General features: G+C 38.4%; 1 protein-coding gene across 7 annotated transcripts in view; it reads left to right on the top strand.

The window, feature by feature from the left end:
• ANKFN1 (ankyrin repeat and fibronectin type III domain containing 1) overlaps positions 1 to 17,960 on the top strand; it is a 132,713-nt gene that overhangs the window by 18,393 nt on the left and 96,360 nt on the right. For 3 of the 7 annotated variants that reach the window (XM_064395189.1, XM_064395188.1, XM_064395193.1), the window contains exon 1: positions 3,848 to 4,123. The exons of the other annotated variants lie outside the window; for them this stretch is intronic. The gene's annotated coding sequence lies outside the window, so the exon portion shown is untranslated. Of the gene's footprint in view, positions 1 to 3,847; positions 4,124 to 17,960 lie in introns of those variants that run through there. 7 annotated transcript variants of the gene reach the window in all.

The raw sequence follows: 17,960 nt of genomic DNA, 5'->3' as shown, positions 1-17,960 counted from the left end.
GGTGGGGATGTACTGTTTTCCCTACTGAACTAATATAGAAAGTAAGATGGAAATCTTGTTCAAGACATAGTTATTTAAATCTGCCTGTGAGTACAAAGTGATGCTTTCACAACTGAGTCCCTCGCCTGCTGACATTCCTTCTTGTGATCCATTTAGATGAGATAAAGAGGGGTGGGGAGATGGCAAAAAATCACAGAGTCATGAGACAGCAGCACTCACTGCAGATGGCAAAATTAAGTATCTTTTTACTGTATCGGGAGAAATTATTTTAGACAATCAGTAGTACAGTAAACTACATGCTGTCTCTGTGCATGATACCAGGAAATAAAAATCTATTTTTCAGTTGAATGAAATATACTAGGTCCAAGCATCAAGATCTTAGCACTAGGACAAACTGGAAACTTTCCAGTGGAACATTTTTCTCTCAGCTAATGCTGGTTCACCAAAACCTAACACGTTGCATGAAAATGTCTATTCCAATGAAATTTTTGATGGAAATGTTCTTGGTTTGCTGCCAGCTCACCCGCTTTTCCCAGCTCTCAGCTCCCCGGCATCTCAGGTGGAACAGTGCCAGAAAGTCAAGTTTCTTCACGTTCCTGGCCTGTTTGGCAGACTGCCACGAGGGATGGGAGTCTGGGCTCTCGAAAGTGGACAAGAAACCTTATACATGCACATACAACTGTACACATACTCTCACAGGTCATTTAAATCCATGTCAGTTCATTCAAAGTAAAGGGCTTTTTTTATATAGAGGGTCTTTTAAATATGACCCTCCTATGGAAAATTTCTCATGTCGGAATTTTAATTCTAACTTGCGACTGAAAAAAAAAATTGGGGAATATGAAAAATTCTCCTTATAAGGTGAATACTGGTTCCTGTGCAACTGCATGTTCACTATTGTCACTGAGGCTATCAACAGCTCCATCTGCCTTCTCTCTTTCACTGCATAACAAGAGGTATATTTGTAACAGGTACAGTGCTTACACACTTAACCTTAACTAAACAAGATAATATTTTTAGAGCTTTGTAAATATTTGTTTTAAAAATTCCTCGTGAGCCATTTTATATAAGGCAGGCAATCTCTTCTTGCTCACTAAGTGGACTGAGGGGATAAGGTTTCAATGTTTTTGCCTGAATGATAAACAGAAAATAGGCACATATACTGAAATTCTGACTGAGAGGGCCCTGAAGCAGGAGCACTGTAATGTACTTTTCCATAGCCTCACTTCATGAACTGCAAGCTGCTCAGTTGCTTATTATATGTAAGTAAATAAATAAGCCTCAGTCACACTGTGTAGGTTGTGTTCACATTTGGGACAAAAAGTAGTTGATTCAAGTAGCCACTAATGGATTCCTTTTCTGACTATTCTTAATACCTTGGATTAGCATAACAAATGGGCTCTTTAGGACATTAGTACTTACTACAATTTATTTTTCAGTTGAGAAGATGGGATTTATTGTAATAGATACAGTTCCAGATTTCACTGAAGAAGGGTTCCTGAGTAGAGTTTCACTTCTTGTAAATTCACATGGTTATCATCAAATCTGAGCCTCACTGCCAGTCTTTTGAAATAATGGGAAAATAGCAAATGTCCTGTATAGGATGCTAAAATCTCTATTAAACAGAGAAAATACCTATCTTTGTTAAAATAAGGGGGAAAACATTGGTATTTGTTTTATTTTGTTTTTTGGGGGCTAACATTGTGTAGGAATGCAGGAGGCTACATTGGTGCTGTCCCTGACTCACAAATGTGATCTGAATTTGCTCCCCATGTCTTTTTATCATGAAGCAAGAAAATGGAAATGATCAGCAGAATGCTCTTGTATTAATGATAATATTATATACACAAACACTTGTAAAAGGCTCAGGTAAATGTGCTGTTAGACTCACTATGCACTGATCTGTGGCATTGAAGAATTTCACTATGGTAGGCATTAACTTTGAATCTCTCAACATGCATGGGCTTGCTCTTGTCATTGTAATTACACTGAAGAAAGTTCCTGGGTTGCAAGCAGCAGAGGAAAGTGGGTAAAGTATTGGCAGAAACATCAGTTCAGTCATAAAACCCTTTGTCTCCCTTGCTGAGGCTGCAGAGAATCCCAAGATCTTTTATTTGCATTTGCCTTGACATCAGTCTGTCCATGAGCACGGGAAAATGGGATGAGTGTATTTGTGTGTACACATACACAGCAGAATTGAGCAATTCAAATTAATCCTCTGAAAGGAAAATAATACATATAATCAGAAATTTTTAAATCGGTTTCCAATTAAATGTTCCTTGATAAAAATGATGCAATGGAAACCCATTAACAGTTGATTTTTAATGTCCCTAAACTGCAGTCTGGGTTGCACTCTCTAATCTCCTAATCTTTTGAAAGGAAGAGCAGAAAGACCTCTCTACAAAGTAATTCTGACTGCTTTATTTGACTCACTGGGGTGAGAGGAAGACAGGAGGGCGTTGCAACTCATATGCTGCAGATACCATTCAACGTGTGCAATGAAGTGACAACTGAATTCTTCATGTCAAAGAGTCAGTGCTGGACTGGGGTATGTGAGCATAAACATCTTATTACTCTTATCTGATTAGTGTTCTCTAAGAGCATCTCTGGTGTTCTCTAAGATTATGCTCTAATCTGGCTGAGGGGAAAAAAGCTCAGCTCCCTGGAAAACAGAACACTGGCACTGATTTTCCTCAGCAGCTCCCTTGCATTAAGTGAAGCTCAGCTCTTTACTGTAAGACTGAACTGACCCCCTCACTGTTCCAGGCACTCACAGCTGCTCTCTGGTGGAAAAAGAAAATTCTGCTTTCCATACAGAAGCCCATCATCTAAGATTTTGAACTTTTATCCATTTATCCAAACATAATGTAACTCATTTTTCTGATTGTTCTCTGGATATGTCAAGAACCTTAAAGAAGTGTATGCTTGAAAATTTGTATCTGGATCTAAGTCTTTGACCATTTCTACCCCATAATACTACAGTATTAAAACAGGTACATTCACAGAAAGAAAAGATTGCACTGACAGTCTTTTGGGGTGCTGGCTTTGGCATCAGCTGAGAGAGAGGAGGATATGATTGTGCTGTGCAATGCATGTTGTGCATTGTCAGAAAGAGGCTGATTTTCTTCATGCAAACAAAATGTTTGAGGTTAGACTCAGGGAATTTCTGTTGCCATGTACCAACCTTCCTGACAATTCCTATCAGCTCTTCATGTTTTAGGGCCTCAGACTCACAGTGAAATCATGTTTATACTGAAGTACACATCCTGCTGTATGCCTTAATACCACAGAGGGTAAGATAAGAAGGGGTTCCTAACTGCATGTGCTGAACTGGACTGAGCCCAATGGGCCTGCATAGAAGGTTGATTCTCAAATATTTGGGGGTTCAGAAATACGGCCAGTGCTGGGTCTGGGGACAGAGAGGCAGCGGGGCAGAGCAGCTACAGAAATCAGAGTTAAGGATTTGGGCTTGGATTTTTATAGGAGCCCATGCAAGTAAAGTCAGGTCTCTTCTATAGCCGATCATGAATACATGTTAAATGCTTATATTTGTTACTGCTGATCTGTCTCCGTTTGTTGTAGTAAACTGAACCTGATTTCTTGATCTATCTCTCTGTAGTCAGCTATCTTCATCCACAAAAGCTGATTACAATAACTAAATTAAACTGTGTGCAGCAGTGTATTGTCCCATCAGATGGCACAGAGGAGTTCTACAGTCTCCTTGGAGTCACGCAGATCAACTATTAATAGATGCTTTTAATGTGAGAATTCCTAGGTGGTTCCATTTTTCTAAGGTTGCGAGACATTCTGGACTTTTTATTTTCTCTCTGAAATTGTTGTGCTGTTTTCAGTACTTAAGAGACAGACTCCAAATGAAGCAGCCATTCCTAACCTATGCAGACAAAGGGAGTGGTTCCCTTAGCAACAGGAACCATGTGGAGGTTCTCAGAGAGCTCTCTTTTCCCCCTACTCGTGTTTTCTTTTAACTCAACATTTTGCACAGCATCTTGCATGGAGTCTCCGACAGCTGGGCTGGAGGCAAGCAGCTCTTCCGGCTCTGGCTAACCCGTGCTTGAGGGGCAATTGTTCTACACTCATCAGACAGAAAAAATTATAATCATGGGTAAGTGAACTGGCAGACAATCAGAGTTCACGCTGAGGAGGGGGAAAGTTTACTGGCTGGCAACCAGAAGTGTCCAGCACTTCCCAGTAGGCATGTATGCTTGAAGCAGGGGCACTAGTGTGATGCTTGCCTGTTTTTCTGGTGGGATTGCATGTCTGCATTTAATATTTCAGGGGTTGGAAACATTAGTATAACTGGGTTCTATCCTTACCATGCTACTTACTTCCTTTACAGTCCTGAACATCTCATCTCACTCTCTGTTTTCCTTCCTCATCCATTAAAAAGAGATTCTATGCAATGAGGATCTCAAAAAGAGTGTAAAGTACTGGATTTTATTGCTTGTCAAAATTGTATTTGCTTTTGAAGTTGATGATAAGGTGTGCAGAACCTGAGATAAAGTATTGATCTTTTATTGTGAATTAACTTTCCTGTAGATAGATCTAAATGCTTTTCTTCTCAGTACAGAAGAAGAGATGTATGCATGTAGTGCTTTTGCATATATGTGCCTAGGTAAAAGAATTTGTGCAAGCTGGTGTATAAGTAACAGAAATAGAGATGTTTATTTCCCTTGAAATAGCTACAGCATGGATAAAGTAGTAGCTGTGATTCAGTGAAATCCAGCCTACTATAAAATAATGAAATTTAAGCTTTGTATGTATTGAAGTTAACTGCTGTCCCTAAAGTGTTGTGTATTACCAGAGCTCTAGCCAATCTCAGTTGGAAAAGCCTAATGCATAAACTCCCTAAGTTTGCATAATTTTATCTAAAAAGAGACATTTGAATTATTCCAATGTTAAGCCAGTTTATTTTGTGGGGGACTTGCATAACAGAAGAATTTGTCTCTGTTTTTCCTAACTGGATGTAGAAAGTTCTTCTGGTCACAATTTTTCATCACATTTGAATTAAAATTCAGGCATCCAAGTTCATATTTCGACAAATTGTGCAGCATGTTGATCATCTGGAGGCAGGCTCCCTTTGATTCCACATTCGCAGAGTCTCAGTGTCGCAGTGAATGCATTCCCACTACAGGCAACTTAGTTCTTGTGTTTCAGATGTGATTTGATTACTGCAGGCAAAAGCAGTGGCTGTAACTGTATGCGCAGAGCAGCTGCAGAAGTGTCACACACCAGCTCCCCACAGTCCTGTCAACAAGGAGCTGTCCTTGCTCTTCCTATTCCTCACCCAGCACAAACCCACAGATCCCCTGCTCTGTGCTGGTACAGCAGCCAGCACCTCTGAGCTCTTCCCAGGGACCACAGGTGACAACAGTCACAACGCTCCCGTGTGCGTGGGGACTGACAATTTGTCTCTCAGCTCCAATTTAAATGGAGAAAAATTGCCATGTTTGCACCTTTATGAGTAATATTAGGCTGTGTGTCTGAATAAAGAGGAAGGCAATAATGAGTCACTGAAATTAATTGTTTCCTTTTCCTGTCTGGGATTATATTTCTATCCTTTTATACCCTACTTCAAACAATATTACTGCTTGAATCAGTGATACTAGCTAAAGTACAGGATTAAATTCTATGTTTAGTGTGAAGTGTTTGAGTTCCTAATAACAATTTGGCTTGTACTTTTGCAATATGTGAAGAAAATGCTGGGTTTAGGGTGTGGAGGTCTTTTTAGCAAAACATTTAAGTCATTGCATATTGATCTTAATTACTTTCCCCATCCCCATTTGGTATCTAGTTCTGCAGTTTTTCCTTGTTCAATGTTTTCATTTAGAATTTATTTTCAATTCTCATTCAGATGTACAAAAATGTTAGTCCTTTTGCCAGGCCTGCAGTTAGAGATTTTGTATGAATAAGCCACTGAGAGCACTTTTAATAACTTTACATTTACTAAGTTTGTCCTGTTATTAGCAGTTGTTATACTGTAGCTTTTATCCCAGCATTTGAAGTGCTCTGGATAAATGCAGCCTACCCAGAAATCTGAAGACAAGGAAGTAACACCGAGGGATCACTTTTTCCAGAAACTAAGTAAATAATAAGAATTCTAATGATGTACAGAAGTGTTATATGTCTTAGAAAATGAAGCAAAGATAAAGCAGAACAGATTGATAACAACACCTATTTCTCTTTCTTGATGCTTTATGTCAATACAGACTAAGCTGAAACAGGAGAAAGAGTGGATGTTAAAGACATGTATGGTGAGTGACCTATAGGAAGAGGTATGAGAAGCTGATTTATGTGGCTGGCAGCCAAGGAGTTGGCAAAGTTTCATGGTTTTAGCAAGAAGAATAATCTCACACAGATCAAATATTGGGCTCTCACCATTTTTATATACTATACGATTTTTCAACACCAAGTAAAAGCCAAGGTTTATAACATAATTCTTTGTTCAATCTGATTTACTCATTAAAAAATCAGCAGGTTAACTCCTTCAAGATACCTCTGGATACAAAGCAGGACTATATTAGGTTGGGTATGGCTTATGGCTTTTTATCTTGTAGTCCTGGAAAAAGGACTGGTGTGATGGTGTGGGGTGGTGCTGCCCATTGCAACCTGTTATCACTTGTCTGATCCTTCACTAAAATACATCACTACTGCCTCAAGGTGGGCAGGGGGCATCTGTAAAAGCTCTTCTGTAAAAGCTTTTCAGTATCTTTTGTGGAAAGAATGAGAAAACCTAGGAATTGTGAATGGTTCCTACACAAATGTTTCCAATCCTGGCAAGGCTTGGAAAGAGAGCCTTAAATGATTTAAGAAGCCAGGACCAGTGACCATGTACAGTCTGTGGCTGTAGCTACATTCTGAATACTTGGGCCATGTAAGTCCTGACTCTGAGTATTGTCTGATTTGCAGACTTTGTATTGTGGCTAGAGAGATGCATGTGGATCAAATGCCAATTAGCCCATGGGACTAATGGGCCAGTTACTTGCTTAAAGAGATGGAAGGTTTGAAAAAGGACAAGTCATCCCAAATCTTTCATTGCTTTTTCCCCCACCCCCCATTTAGTAATGTTGTATTGCTGAGCCATGCACAGTTCTTGCTGTAGCATTAGGTAAGAGCAGTGTGCTGTTACTGATAGAGGTAACAGCAGCTGGAAAAACACTGCAGCATTGAGCTTAGCTCGTTCCAGGCTGATGAGAAGGCAAACTCTTCAAAGACCCATGAGAACACTCTTGTTTCTGAGGTGTACTGAATCCAGTGTTTTCACATCTTCATTCCTAATGTTGCCATTGTTTACTCATTTATGACAACATTTGCTAAAATCCCATTATGTTAAAGTGGTATGTCGGCTTATTGGACATGGCATAAACTGTACTGAATAAACAAGCAGAAAATTTTAGAGTCCAAAGATTTATTTAATTGAAACATACATATTTCCCAGCAATTAGGATGTAAAACTAACAATGTGATGTGCTGAAAATATAATGGCAATGAGTAGCACACATACATTTTCTAAAGTGCAAGAGTAGGTGGGACATCTGAAGGTGTTCAAGCAAGGAGTTTGGATAAACAAAACTCATCTTAAAGTCTTTTCAGATTCATAAACATAATGCATATGAGAAGACTTAGACTAATGTTTGATGTCTCCTCTTGAATGTTATCAAGAGAGTTGATATGGACAGCTTTTTGGAGAACCAGTATTATTTCCTTATGTCCTGTTTCAATTAATTCCTTAGCCATGAGATTTGAGGGGCTGTTTTCTTCTCTTCCTGTGTCATGCCAGTTTCCCCTTTTTGTTTTTTTTGGTTTTTGATTTGTTTTTTTTTACCAGAAGAAAGCCCATCACTGATTTTGTAGTCTCCTCTTGCGTCGTATCCAAGCCTGTGTCAAGGATCATCTCAAGCGTGATTCAGATTGGGTTTGTTCTGTGCTAATAAACCTTGAGAGTTTGGAGTGCATTTTAGAAGAGTTCAAGATGAACTTGAAGCTGTTGTCTAAACTTGCTTTCCCCAGAAGCATGTCAGGCACACAGAACAGCTCCAAGGTCAGTGTTTGTGTCCTGCCTTACAGCAGAGGCTGAGCTAGGAAAGATGGAAATTTGCAGAGGGATCCTAAAGCACTCCTTTCTAAATCTTTTAAGGCTAATGTCTCCTTTTCCTTTTGTATCCTGACAATACTGAAATTAATGATTTACGGATTTAAATTTCACATGGAGTCAAGCTGAGAAGATGTACCTGACTCCAAGTTTCTTCTAAATGCAAAGTTGCTGCAGCTTTTGTTCTGAGCTAATCTTTGTGTGACTCATATGGCAACGCTCAGCAGGCCTGGGCTCCTGAAGATGTTCCTTTGAGGTCAGCAATTGTCTCAAGCAAATATTTGCCACTTCATAAATCTCTGCTTGTATAGGCTGGATTCTATAGCCTCTCTTTTGGGCAGTACAAGATTATACAACAGCCATCGTGCATCACCAGGGGAGGAAGAAATTCTTTTAGAAAAGGACAGTAGATACTCAGATTGAAACACCGTGTTTTTTGGAGCTAAACTGTAAGTTTTAGATCGGTCAGATTGTCACTTGAAATAGGTAGAAATTTCAGGTCCAACGTTTTAATGACTAAAGTAACATGTTGTGGAAGTTGACATACAACCAGCACATACTTGAAAAGTGAAGGAGGAGTTTGAGATATTTCACTGAATGTATGATTACAGTGGTTGGGGAAGTTTATGTAAGAATACTTAAAATTATGACCATGTTTCAAAAATTGTTATAATGAAGTGTATCAAATTTGTTCAGAAGTCAATGTTGAGTTATAATTCCCATTTAGCCATTTGTACCTCTTAAATAAAAAAAAAATTAAAAAATATATATCACTAGGCATTTTGTATATGGAAAATTTGATCTATGATCTTTGCAAAAGTATATGGAAAAGAACTGGCCATTTTTATTGGATTCTGTCCAGTGTGACAATACTTTTTGGCTCAAAAGAAAAAGTAATCATTCAATTTTTATTTAATACATACCCAGAAAGTTATTATTTAAAAATAATCAACAGTGCTTTACTTTGAGTTAGAATTTCAAGCAGATAATGATCTTTAGGGGCTTTTGGAGACTGAATGGGCTGACATAGTATGAAATATGCCACATTTAGCTAGTTAATGTTGATTATTTTAGAAGTGGCCTCCATTGTCCAAGGCCTCCTGATTGCTTTCAACTGCTGCACTCTGTATAAAGAAACCCTGTGGCATCACTGGGCAGTTGAATGTCTCTATGTAGTTTATTTAGTGTTCTGTTTTCTGGCATAATTTTGTATTGACTTAGATTGATGCTGCCTAAACTTGACCGTGGTGGCCAATTTGGGATTGAAAGCGAATGCCATAATAATGGTATGTTCTTATAGAAATTACATTTTGTGTCATTATCTGTATCTATTTTGAGCACTAAGGACAGCAAGTGGCTGTCTGAGTGCTCACAGGGGTGAGGATTGAGCTTCAGCTGTAACAAGTTTCAGCACTAACAAATTTAATTGAACTACTACAGGACATATTAGCTAAAGAATGTTTTTTTGCAGTAGTACATGAAAAATAACTCGATTTCATTCACATGATAAGAAGAGGAGAATTGCAAGACTTGATGTCTTATAGCGAGGCATGTTATTTTACATCATGACATGCTACAGGCATTTTTAAATTCCATAGCTGAGGGGAAGATGAAGTTTCAGAGACCATACCAGATTCTGAGCAATGGAAGTGAAAAGGATGAAGGGAAAGAATGGTGTGAGGAGTTGCAATTTCTTTCATTTTGTCACTGCCTGTCTGCAGTTTAGGGATAACCATTGCTCTGGACAGCTCCCATCCCATCTCATTATTGTCCCTATCAAACAACACTACCTCCTTGCTATTTTCTATTTAAGGGAATGGAACAGAATGGCAAAAGCTTTCCCCACTTATTATTTGCTGTCATGTTCATAGGACTCTTTCTTTAAACCCACAGTTTAGCTGTGGAAGTGGTATTATTTACACTGAGCATAGTCAGCCCTCACAGCCTGATTAGAGTGCCAGTTAGGATCAGATTTAGATTCATCATTCAAGAGACAAAGAAAGCATTGGGGTAGAGACAGAAGAGATGCTATAGAGGGATGGTAATGGGAAAAGTAAAATATTTTAACATGTTACCCCCAGCCTCCCTGGCTGTCCAGTCACAGAGTCCAGGGTGCCTTTCCAGGTGAGCTGGCCAAGTGAGAGATAAATGTATGTGGGTTTATACAAACTTCAGAACTTGCAACTGAATGTTATTTATAGATATTAATTAGTTCTCTGTCTTTGCTGTGTTGTTATGAACCTCTGTTCAACTTCTGACATGTTTTTCATTAGGTTGATTAATAGCGAATTTTTAAATTATTTAAAAACTAACTGCCCTGCAGGAATATGTAGAAAGCAGAAAGGTGATAGTAATGCACAGCTTTAGTGCTAGGCAAATTGCACATTGAGAATAACTGTGGTCATTGTTTTGCTTAATATTGATATTGAAAAAGGTGATGCTTTTGACTTCATATTTCAGCTGTTGACATAAAGTGTGTTTTATTGTAAACTAAACGGAGCAAGCTCTCTGTAAACCGCATGTCTCAGACCTTACTCTTGCAAACACCCCTTCATGGGTCTTACCTCACCAAATTCAGTTCTTTATACATATAAGTGTGTTAATTTTCTTTCTTGCTTTAAATCAATGATCTAGAAAGGTGGCTGCCTTCAGGACACTGATGGTTTTTGCATGTGAACAATAAAATATGTAATGTACCAGCGTTCTTTCAAAGTGTCCAACCAACTTTATTGGGACTTTTATCCTGCTCACAAAGTTTGCCTTATAGGCCCCGGTTTCAACACTGATAGACTTCCCAAAAGACTTCCCTGGATTGTTTATTGCAAGTTAGCTAAACCCCTACATTTCTTAAAGAGAGTATTTAGATTTATCTTGGAATTTCAAATTAATTTTATAAAGGTTTTTTGTTAGGACAGAAAGGGAACATAATGCAAAAGCCTCTGAACTTTATGGAAATCTTTAGCTGATTTCAATGAGCTTTGTGTTGAATTTTCAAGGGATGTTTTAGAGAATTAGTTACTTAATTACATACCACATTTATGAAACTGATAATAATTTTTTCTGTCATACTGAAAACTCCATGGTCTTTAGAATCAGAATCCTGACATTTTTGGTGCCCACGGAGGTGAATTAGTAGCTCATACTTCATTTTACCTTTGTTGTTGTTGTTGTTGTTCTTAAAGATCAAAATTACATGTAAAACCCAAGATACCCAAGTGGTGAGACACAGGAATGGGACTAAGCAGGATCAGCTGCTAATCATGTCTCCAGCACAGGTAATTAAACCCACAGATAACTCATCTCTTCACCTGGCTGATTCCTCTGTGTCTTGCATATTTATCCTGAATGCTTGAAAGGGAAAGCATTTTCCCTTGGTAACTGTTTGTAGAGGGTATAGACCCAGTTTCAGCAGGGTCTCTTGATATTGTAGTAATAAAAATAAACCATTAAAGCCTAGAATAATTGCTTTAATTAGATGGTTTAGAGCTGACCAACTTCCGATTGCAGTAGAAATGTGCCTTGCTGCTGTGCTAGGGACAGAATAACTGGTTTGTGTCCTTGAGCTTGCCAACAATAGTCTTTTCAACTGGAGTTACCTTTATTTCCCCAAAACTGAGATGCAATACCAGTATCGTAACAAACAGAACAAAAAATGCAAGCCGTGTGTCCATGTATTACTAAATTGTTTTATTTTGAAAAAAAAAACAACCCAAACTGCTCTCTAGTGTATATTCCTTCCCTCATGCAAAATCTATTATGTTAGGCATCTTCACAGACCTTAGTTCAGTCTTTGCATTCAACACAGTCTTTATCATTGCCTTCAGATTTCTGTATGGCAAGCATAAGAATAATTTTGTTCAAATCCAGAATTTTTTTCCTTTCTAGAAATACTGGTTTCTGTCCGTAGTTCTCTGTTTTGTAGAGTTGAAAAAAAAAAAATCAGTAACTGTTTGTCATTTATACAGTTCCAATTTGGATGGGGTTCTGAGAAACCTGCCCTAGAAAAAGGTGTTCCTACCTATGACAGCGGGGTGGAATGAGAGGAGCTTTAAGGTCCCTCCAAACCCAAGCCATTCTGTGATCCTATGATTTTTACTGAATTTGCATTGTCAGTTTTCAATAGTTCAGTGCTACAACACAGAATGTGCATCATGTTTGGTAAATGTGGGAAATTGAAGGGAGACACTCCTAGGTTTTGTCCAAAGATTTACTGAAGTACTTCTGCTGTCCTTGACTTTCTGGCAAGAGCAGGGAAATTCTTGTAGACAATAAAAAAAAAAAATCGACTCAGGGTTAGAAGAGTAGAGTCAATCAGATCAATTGCCTTCCCCTAATGAATCATTAATAGTTTGTACATGATTCTACAGGTGAAATTCACCATTAATGGTTTCCTGTTCTTTGGTTAAATTTGAAACGGGAATGGAGAGCTTCCAAAAGTTCTCACTCACGGTTCTCACTATGGCCACTGATAATGGCTTCCCCCAAATGTGGGGCAGCGTTCCCTGTGTGGGAGACAGCTCTGAGTGTTGAGAGATCAGTAGGCATTTCATAAAATAAGAGCCTGTTCTCCTGTACAAGGAGTATTTTAAAACAGTGGCTTTTTAGAAATCTGTTTTTCTTGGGAGTCACTTCATTTCTTGATTTAAAGGTTGGACTCAGAGATTTGTACAGGAAGAACTGGATTATTAACATGCAAAACCAGGCACCAGCAGACACATATTATACCTGTCTGAAGATATTTTTGAAATGTCACCTGAGATAGGTAATAGCTAATAGATAGTAGAAAAATTCTACAAAGTGTCAATCTGTGTGCTAGAGAATGCAGCAACTCTGTGTGGTCACTTAGAACACTCAGTAAGTACCAGGAAGTTTATTCCACTTCCTAAAGATTTGGGGCATAATGAGCAGATTAACTCAGGGAATTTCTGCTCAGGAATTGGTGTGCTGTAAATTTGTGTCCCAGAGTAATTTGTAGTAATTTTCTGGATAGAAAAATGCAACAGAAAATGAAAGGGAAATAAAGGAACAGAGAAAAGCCAAGCAAACCTCAGCTTGCAATCCAGACTGCAAAGCTAGAAAAAAAAAAAACAGTTTCCATCTGGCTGAACAGAAAGGAAACATGATCCATAAAAGTGGATATTGAGATCTCCTACAAGTTCAAATGAGGACAGCTATGCATCCTTAGAGAAACCATGACCAAACTTGTATGGGTAGAAATGTAAAAATAGCCTATCAGCAACTTTGTGGGTTTGTTTGCATGTTCTGTAAGACAATCACTGGTGGCTGACCTCCCCTCCTTGCATCTGACTAATCTGCACATGAGTGAAATATGATTTTTGCCTAGTTTCTCCTAGTGAATGGTTTGTGGGGAGGGCTCATACTTGGTCAGACGTGTTAGGAAAAAGTGGCAAAAAAAATTTTTTTGCTAACTGTGAAAATGAAATGCAGCCCCCTCTATGAGATAAGTGGAGATTTTTGGATGTAATTCTGTTTTAGTGAATTTAGTAATTCTGTTTTAGTGAAGCAACAAACTGCTGTTGGTGTAGGAGTGGGACCATAATTTCTGCCTTGGTTCAAAAAGATTAGAAATGTCTCGCATAAGCCAGGCACCTGAGCATCTCTTCATTTTAACTGTTGCAGTCTGATCTTCTCCTAAATTGTTTTCCAAAGGAATTCCATAGGGACATGACTTTAACTGGAGCAGGGAAACTGCTCACAGGTGGGCTCGCTGTCCCTTCCTCACTACATCTTCCAACAGAGCTATCATCAGCATTTTGATTACATGATTGATTACATCAGCATTTTGATTACAGGATTTTTCTGCCTCTCAGATAAGTATTTATTACACTTTAAACTTCTGTGTCATTAACAAGACTGCATCTATTTAACATAAGTGCATAATTTAGTATTTTACTGCTTGGGAGAAAAAATATTTTCCCATACTGATTGAAAGAATGCTAGAAAAGAGACTTATGCAATTGGAGATTCCAGTCTTGTCTTACTGACTGCTCTAGTGGTGCTTGCCTACTTGTTCCATGAAATCAGGATCTGAGCCAAATGCTGTCAATGTTTTAGAGCGTAAATTTTCACAGTTTGCAAATGGTAGAAATCTGTTGCTCTGAAACTTCTAAGTTGTTTTCAGGCTGTCAAAGATCAGAAAGAAACTAAAAAGCCAAAAACTAACTGAGAACCCAAAGCTTGAAATTTTCACCAAACTGGAAAATGGGTTGAGGTTCACTTGTCACAGTGTAGAACACAAATGAGACTGACATTTACAGCAAAAAATACTCCTTTCCTATTTAGAATTGTACATCTTTTAAAGTAAGGTTCTTCAACTTAATTATGGTGACTTCTGTGAACTTCTTCCAGTTTTCAGCTGCAAAATCATTGGGTCTCTGGAAATAAACAGTACAAGCTTCTAAATAAACCACTTCAGGTTTTCAGAAATTACCATCTTCCCAGTAAAGGATTCTTCAACTGTTAGAGTAAATTCCCTTTATATTTAGGGACACACCAATTTTGTTGACATCAGTGGATTCTGTATATGAAACAACATGAATGTACAGTGGAGAAATGTCCTGAGCAGCAAGAACATCTTTTCAGTAATTGAGTTTGCATATACAACAGTGAAGAATTTGCATGGTTACAGATCTTGTAGAAGATTAAATATAAAGGCGCTGTTACCTGCAGGAATGAAATCCATCTTGTCAGCTAGTTGGAAGACTCATGAGCAGGAATTTCCTGTTGTGGCCAATTTCATCCCTCCTTCCTCCGCCCCCATTACGTCTTTGCTGTGCCTCCCTCTCCAGCTCTATCCGAATATATTTTCACTACGGCACATTTAGTTATCAATCAACAGGAATCTCAGCTGCTGTTGTGCTTAGGGGACAAACTGTTCTTTCTTCATACTAACAAGGAATGCCTGAAATAGCCAGACACACAGCACTGATTGATGCAGCTACAGTTTATACACCTAGATTCAGACAGTCTGAAACTGCCAGAATTAATGGCTTATTATTAGAAAAATACTTCTGCTAGACTTATAATTTAAAACCATTTAAATGCCTCAGGCATAATCACTGAAGTTAAAGTTTTAGCTTGTAAAGTGCTTGATGGTGCGAATTAGACACATCTGCCTGTCTCAGGTGCATTTGCCCTTAGTGTTTTTGATGCTTGAATGGGTTTTTTTGTATTTCTCTGATGTGGTATCTGAGATTATGAAAATTGATCCGCATCTTTTAATAGATTAACGTATGTCCCCATATTAACAGTTTAATTTGGGGGAACTTGAAAGAAAGAATATGGGACCCCAAAAGTTTAGGACTCTTAATGTTTCTGCATGAACAGAAAACGACCAAACATTTTCACTTGACAGCCTTGAGCTGTGTGGTTTGCTTTGCTTGTGGGTGCCACAGCTCAGGGAAAACACCAGGAGGATCCTGAAGGAATCCTACATTTGCTGTAGTGTTGGCAAAAGCAGCAACCGCTGCTTCTCCTGGATTTATTCCATGACATATACCAGAATTAAGGGCTCCAAAGAGAACCTGTTGGCAGTGAAGGGAAAGTACCAAGTGAGGTGTGACAGGAGTAAGATACTACACAAACAGGGTCTATGGAACAGGCAGCTCATTTTTGCCACACACATGCTTTTGCCTCTGCCTGGGACTCTTAACCTAATGGTGAGCCTTTCTAGTTTATACAGGGGAGTTTAGGTTTGTGGCTGGCTTTCATCACAAAAATGAAGCATGATTTAAAAGCTATGGCAGCACAAAATGCAGAATATTGAGCTATGGGAAGCCTGCCCAAAGGCTGCATTAGCCTGAGTGCTCAGAAACAGGCCATGGGCTGCCCAGGAGGGGAAATCAGAAAACATGAGGGACTAAAAGAGGTTTGTGACTCCAGCTGAAATTCAAGGCTATGTGCTGCCAAAGCAACAGTCTGCACTCAGAAAAAGCTGTCAAATGTTCAGAGTACCAGGACACCTGGGCAAGGACTGTCCCTTCCATCGTGTTGAGCTGTGGGTGGCTGCACCTTTGCCACCTGTGCTAATGCAGTACTCTGAGTTTGTGTTACTGTGCAAAATTGTCAGAGAAAATGATCACTGCAGTTAAGGAAGCTTTTAACTGATGGAGTTCTATGAACTAAAAGAACTTTTCTGAGAATACAGAACACCTCAAAATATTCATGAAGGCTGATGGAAATACTTAATCATTTATTACCTGATGGATATATTATTATCATCCCTATTCTGTTGTAGCCTTGTCAGTCAGAACATCTGCTTGAATCACGTAGAACTTGTGAATTGATAAACTAGAAAAAGTGCTGTATGCTGAGCAGCAAATTTCTTTCATAAAAAGTTTATGCTTTAAAACCCCCTGGTTGTATTATTTTAGCATTCTTTTAAAAGAGGATGTTTTTCATTTTTTATGGTCCACTATCCCATTCTCTCCATCATCAGTTAAAAAAAAAAAAAAAAGAAAGGTCTCTTCACTATTGTATTTTACTTCTGAACTGTGCTCTTCACCAGCTTTCAAAGAGAGAGGAAGAACTTAGAGTTGATTTGGGGGGAATCAGAGCCCTGAGGTTGTGTGGGGCTGCACCCAGGGCTGGTTGTGTACTGGGGGACACAATGTCAGCTCTCCAAATTGGTTGCAAAACCAGATTATTTTCTTGCTCTGGCAAAGGGCATATTTTTTCCCCTGTTTTTACTCCTGGTAGCTGAGCTCAGTGTGTTGGTCTGTGGGGCCCAACAATCCCCACAGTGGTGGCTGTGCCAGGCCATTGTCCCCTGCTCTGTCAGAGCACTGAGGCTCCCTCTAAGCAAACGTGGGGTGTCCAGGACATCCCTGATCTCTTTCTACAAGAACTGCTTCTGAAAACTCTTTGAACTCCAGCAGTGGTAGGAAAAACACAGTACTGATTTCACAGGTTATCTGAGGCAAAATCTTGTTTTGCATTCTCTAAATAATTTGAGGTATCCTTTATAATTAAGGCTTTCAGACACCCTTCAGAAAAGAAAGCATTTTAGAGCCTTTTTTTACAAGTTAATTCTGGTAAAATCCTTTATATTCAGAGTCCTTGGTGAATCTCAACACATGTGCTGTATTTTAATGAAACATAACTTTTTTCTCTATTTATTTACATTTCATTTGTTTCAGAAATAAATTCCTACTATAGTCACAATATGCAAGTGTTTGTGGGTTTTTTTTAAACCTGGCTCTGAATAGCTAATATACTTTTATATAAATTAGGGTTAAATTAATGGCATGTTTATACTAGGAACATTAGGACTGTTTGCACTCTCAAAGCACTAGGAAGTTCATGCAAGGACATAATTCTTATTTTTATTTAACATCCCAAATTTTTTTGACTCAGAGTCTTAAGGTTAATAGGCATATTTATAAATATAACCACATCAATCTATATTGTGGTTCTCAGTAAGTGCTAGAGAAGAGTTGTTTGCACAGGAAGTTAAGACAAATTAACTAAAGATATGATTTTAAAGTATATTAGTTAAAGTGCATTAAAGCTTGGTGTGAATGTTCTCATTCAGAAATAAAGTGACTGTAGTTCACTTTACCTTAATGCACTTTAAATTCACACCTTTCAGCTAATTTAGCTTAACTTCCTGTGTGGACAAGCCTTAAGATTGTTCCCATTAAATGGCTCTGCTGAGCTTTATTTTCTACTTCTTAAATCCAAACACGTAAAATAGTCTTACATTCTAAAGAGACTATGTTTTAAAAAGAGAATTTGTTTTGAGTTTTCCAGTCATGAAATTTGTTTGAATGGAGTTGTAAGTGGTAAATTTTTAGGACAAACTATATTTTGTCATTTTTATTTTTAGTTT

The sequence above is a fragment of the Passer domesticus genome, chromosome 20, assembly GCF_036417665.1.
Source record: "Passer domesticus isolate bPasDom1 chromosome 20, bPasDom1.hap1, whole genome shotgun sequence".
Taxonomy (NCBI): domain Eukaryota; kingdom Metazoa; phylum Chordata; class Aves; order Passeriformes; family Passeridae; genus Passer; species Passer domesticus.
Note: the sequence above shows the minus strand (reverse complement) of the source record. Positions and strands in the feature narration are given on the sequence as shown.